Source organism: Nilaparvata lugens, chromosome X (assembly GCF_014356525.2).
Source record: "Nilaparvata lugens isolate BPH chromosome X, ASM1435652v1, whole genome shotgun sequence".
NCBI classification, from domain to species: Eukaryota; Metazoa; Arthropoda; class Insecta; order Hemiptera; family Delphacidae; genus Nilaparvata; species Nilaparvata lugens.
Window position 1 is genome coordinate 33,676,329 of NC_052518.1, and position 6,000 is coordinate 33,682,328.

The following is a 6,000-nucleotide window of genomic DNA, read 5'->3' on the forward strand; positions in this document are numbered from 1 at the left end:
TGATATTTAAAATGACTCTTCTAACTGCTATTTTTTTGGGTGTCAAGACATATGAACCTGTTCCATGTATGGGTGAATATTTCACTATATTCAAATCAAATCTTTGAAACTCATCAATTACCCACCCACTACCATTTTGAATGAATTTATCAAACTTTTCATTCATTATATTTTCAGCCTCCTCCCATTGCTTATGAAATTCATTGATATTATTATGTTATTTATCTAGCATATGGCCCTACAACACAAATCTTTATGTTATCTAACATAAGTCAAACATATAAACAATGAAGTCATCTTAGTCACAAGTTTAAAAAAAGGTGGAAAAAAATGTAAAAGTTATAAACATATATCTAGTCGATTTAAATATGCCACTGCATCTGGTGTAGCTACCAGGAAGTCATCCAGCCTGCCCTCATAAGCTGTTCTTGTGCACTCTTCTGCAATGTGTCTTATGGTTTGCACAGCGCCACACTCACAAAAAGGTGTTGGAGCCTTTCCCCACTTGTGCAATGCATAGGCACATCTTCCATGCTGAGTTCGGATCCTGTTTAGAGCTGACCATAGTTTGCATGGCAAATCAAAACCTGGTGGCTTTTCTGTGATACATGGGGTAAGATCGATTTGCCTTGCATGCCATTCCTGTTTCCAGGCGTCTGTTAAACTGAACTCACCATCCAGAGCATGTAATGCCATTCTGGTGGGAGGCTTTCAAGACGCCAGGCGGATTTGATTGGCATGTTCTATATCCCCATGTATTGGCAAGTTTTGATTTTGCAGGATCTTATTGAACTCTCTTGTTAGCGCATTCATGCGTTGGAGGTTGGGGGGTGGTATGTGACTCAGCACCGGGAGCCATTCTAATGGTGTCAATTTTATGACTCCAGCAACCAACCTCATTGAATTATTCAACTGAGCATCAACCCTGTGCACATGTGAGCTATTCAGCCACACGGGTGCACAAAACTCAGCAGTTGAGAACACAAGACCCAGGGCTGAAGAGCGTAATGTAGAAGCTGAAGCTCCCCAAGAAGTTCCACAGAGCTTTTGGATGATATTGTTTCTGGACTTCAGCTTCTCCGCCAATTTTGTAAGATGCTCCTTATAAGAAAGTGTCAAGTACTACGCCAAGGTATCTAGGTGTTTTGCAATGAGTGAGCCACTTGTCTTCAAATTGGACACGGAGCTCCCTGTTTGCATCTTTGTTACTGAGAGGGAAGCAAGCAACCTCTGTTTTACTGGCATTCGGTTGGAGGCGCCATCTGCGAGAGTATTTTCCCAGTTTCCCCAAATCAGCTGTGAGAGTCTTTTCTGTCTCCTCAAACATCCTGCTCTGAGTTGTTAACACCCAATCATCAGCATAGCCATATTTTCTTGATGTTGTCTCTGGCATGTCTGCAATGTACAGACTAAACAAGAGAGGGGCAAGCACTGACCCTTGAGGCAGGCCGTTCCTGAGCTTTCTTTGTGTACTCATATCAGAGCCCAGGATGACTTTGAAAGTTCTGTCACTCAGCATATTGTTCAGGAGTCGAGCAGTCACTTTGCAGTTAATCACTTCAAGGAGCTTGTAAATCATTCCATTTCTCCACACAGTATCATATGCTGCTGATAAATCGATAAATGCAGCAGAGGTCTTTAGCTTGTTCTGGAATCCAGCTTCAATACATGTTGTGAGTGAGAGTACTTGGTCAACACAGCTTCGGTGAGGTCTGAATCCAGCTTGATATTATTATGAATATTGATAATTGATCTTGATTTTCCATGAAATGTAGGTGTGATTTCCAATTGATCAACATCAGTTACAATTTTTCTTAATTTCACTTGTAAACTAACAAACCATTTAACATTTCCATTATATTTTTTCGATTTTGAAAGCATTATTTCCAGAATAGTTGGTCTAAATTGTTCAAATAGTATCTTAATATCAGTAGTCAAGAATTCTGTCCATTTATATAAGATCACATTACCATTAATACTCGTCACCATTTTTTTATATAGAGAGGAAAGCAATCTGGCTTGTGGTCCATTGTAAATCTGGTACTGAAATGAGAATAAAGTTGTTATACATCTATTTATATAGGTTAAATTGCAATCTAAAACAATGTTTGAGGAATATAACAAATTGAACTTATTCCTGATTGATTTAGTCTCAAACCTACAAAATAATCTCCTAATTGTTTTTGAACCTATTTCATTGTGAGATAAAAAAAACACATGAAAAAAAGTTAGATTTGCTCCTGAAAATAGATTGGTTTCAATGAATATTTTACACACCTATAACTATGCAATGAAACAATCCAGGGATGGGACAATCTGGCAACAATCTTGCATGGATCAATAACGTTTTCAAGATAGAATTGATAGAATTGGTAGAATTGTAGAAAGTATACTAACAGAAAGCTATCGAACAAAAATGTATAATCAATTAAAAAATAATGTCAACAAGAAAGAAACTTGCACATGAGCTGCATGGTAGAGTCAGACATAATTTCCTAACACATTGCACTGAAATAAAAGGTCTAACAGATTTATATCAAGCTGATATTGTTGACATGTCCAACTACAGCACATTTAATAAAAACTTTAGGTACATACTAACTGTAATCAACTGTTTCAGTAAATTTGCATTTTCAATACCAATGAAAACTAAAACTGGAAATGAGGTGGCAGCTGCATTGAAGCCAATACTTGAGAAGCACAAAATAGTTAATTTCCAAACTGATGCAGGTAAAGAATTCTACAACGCAGCTGTTCAGAATCTATTCAAAACTGATAAAATCAATCATTACAGTACATATAGTGATAAAAAAGCAGCAATTTGTAAGCGCTTCAATCGAACTCTCAAAGAGAATATGCTCCGTGAATTCACAATACAGGGTAATCATAAATGGCTGGAGCTACTACCTAAACTAATAACTAATTACAATAACAGTGTCCACAGAACAATTCGAATGAAACCTGTTGAGGTGAATAGGAAAAATGAGAAATATGTGCTGATGAATATAGAGAAAGCTAGCATGCATAAAACATTCAATTAGATGAAACCAAAGTATAAGATTGGTGATAAAGTACGAATTAGTCGCTACAAAAGAATATTTGATGAAGGCTATCTAGCAAACTGGACAAATGAAATATTCACTGTACACAATATACTCCCTACCATTCCTTTCATGTATCATCTGAGAGACATTAGTAATGAAATCATTAAAGGTACATTCTATGAATATGAAATGCAAAAAACTAAATATCCTGATGTCTATCTAATTGAGAAAGTACTGAAGGAGAAAGATGGTAAGATGTATGTTAAATGGCTTGGTTTTGATTCAAAATATAATTCATGGGTTGAAGGTGATGATATGATGTAATATAATAAAAAATATGTTCAAATTCAAACAGCATAAATCAAAACTACCATTAATAAACTTCGACAAGTATTTAAATGATAACAGGAAACTTAAGATTTTAAAAAGACACAGTGAACTCTTACCAAACTCTATAAGATGTATTGTGTATGGCCCAAGTAATTCTGGGAAAACAAATACAGTTTTCAATTTATTATTTGCAGAGAATGGGATTAAATTCATACACTTGAATATATTCACTAAATCACATCAGCAAGATAAGTACCAACTCTTGAAAAAGATTATGCAACAGATAGCTGAAATTAAATTTAACTTGTACAAAGATAATGATGAAATTCAACAACCAAATGATATGCCTCAAAATTCAGTCATGATATTTGATGATATTTGTATGGAGAATCAACAAAATATTCGTAACTATTTTAGTATGGGAAGACACAATAAAATTGATTGTTTTGTCAAACTTACTCTAGTATTCCCAAACAATTGATTAGGGATAATTGTAATCTAGTTGTTGCTTTCAAGCAGGATAATTGTAACCTACAACATATATATATCATGATCATGTATACACTGATATGAGTAAGGGTGAATTCAGTGCATTATGTGCTCAAGCATGGAGAAATAATAATAATGAATTTCTAGTTATTAATAAAGAATGTGACACATACAATGGTTGGTACAGACTTGATTTTGATAGATTTGTTATAATATAAAAATGCATAAAAAAGATTTGGAAGAGTGGAGTGTGCTACAAAAAAAAAATTAAAAAACTATGTGACTCAATTCGTAGAAAACAACCTGAATTATCACATAATGTAGTCAGTGAAGAAGAACACAATTCAAAAACAATTCAAACCAATCACAGAATCATTGAAGCAATTACAACATCAACCCATTGAAAGAAAAATTAAAATAGAAAAGAAGGAACAACAAGAGCAAGAAGAAGAAGAAAAAGAACAAGGAGAAGAAGAAGAAGGAGAAGAAGAAGAAGAAGAAGAAGAAGAAGAAGAAGAAGAAGAAGAAGAAGAAGAAGCAGAAGAAGGATCTATAACTACCGGTGCTAATGATGATAAAAGTGGAATTAGAGGAATATTCAATTCAACAATTCAAAGATTAACATCGAATGCCTGTAGAGCTAGCATTTCTAGTTACATAGATAATTTCATGCAAGCAACAAAAAGAGGAAATCTGTATGGAGTTCACTATAATCCTGATATTAATGAGTGGCAAATTGGTAATAAAGTTGTAAAATTTTATGATAAAGAAATCCTCATTGATAACAGCAAATCATTCATGCTATTATTCAAAGCAGTACCTGATAAACATATTTACAAGTGAACTGATTTGCAAACCTATAAAAATATACTTCAAATAACATCAGTTCATCTTGATAGTTTGGGTCGAGTTAAGAGAAATACCAGTTACAAATATGTAAATATTATTAAGAAATTATTCCCACCTAAAAAAGGAGTTACTCGAGGTAGAGGTGCTGGTGATAGTAGTTTAGAACAAGAAGATATGCAAATTATAGTACCAAGAAAAAAAATGAAAAAGCAATATGTTTATTGGGATAACCCAAATGAGTTATGTGAAAGATTGAATCTATTGGTAAATTCAAAAATAGCTGGGCACACTGGACATGATGCAGAGATTATGAGTATCATAGAAGAGTTGCGTGAAATTGGAGTAATTATTGGTGGTAATTTAGTATTATAGAAAAATATACTCTAGTATAATGTCTATTGATAAATTTGGTCGATATTTACATAATAATAAGAAGACTAATAATATTAATGTTGAAATTAGAAATTTGATTCAGAATTTTATAAGGATTATACAATTCATCTCATTAGTTGCTCATAATATCCCAGAAATTGATCTTAATGATAATGAACAATTCAAAGCAATGTTAGATCCACAATTATTATCAATGTATGAAAAGTATGCTGCTGAAACAGCACAACCCTGGTTCTTTAGAGCATGGTTTGATGAAAAATTCATATACAAACATGAAATATAATAAAAAAAAACATGAGTATTGATAAATTTGGATGTCATTTGAGTAGAAAACAAGAGAAATCAAGAGACTGAAGAATTAATTAATATATTACAGAATATTGTTAGTTTAGCAAAAAAATTCGGTTCTTATTATCTACCAAAGAACATTGATCTTAATAATATGAAACAATGGATGTATTTAACTGATCCAAACTTACTTCATGATTTCCCTCCCACTTTAAAAAATAAATTCAAATTTTGGTATGAATATAATGTTGAATCCACCTGATAAGAGAATTTTTTAACACCTATGTAATGTCCAACATTCCTTCTAAAATAAATTATAAACTGGAACTGAAAAATGCTCAGATTTGTAATTCAATCAAGAATACAATTTATTTTGTTGAAATTCATTTTCAAATTGATAAAAAACCTGTAAAAAGGTACTGAGCTTAATTTAGAAAATTATAAAACAATAATCTTTCCTACTTAAATCTAAGGTTATAAAGATCTTTCCTACCAAGAAAATCAAGTTCAGTTTGGATTTTGATGATTAGTTTTGTTCAACAAAATTCAAAAGTTGTTTCAAAGAGTCAAAAAACTATTCATACTGTGGGGACTCAAACCTGGGGCC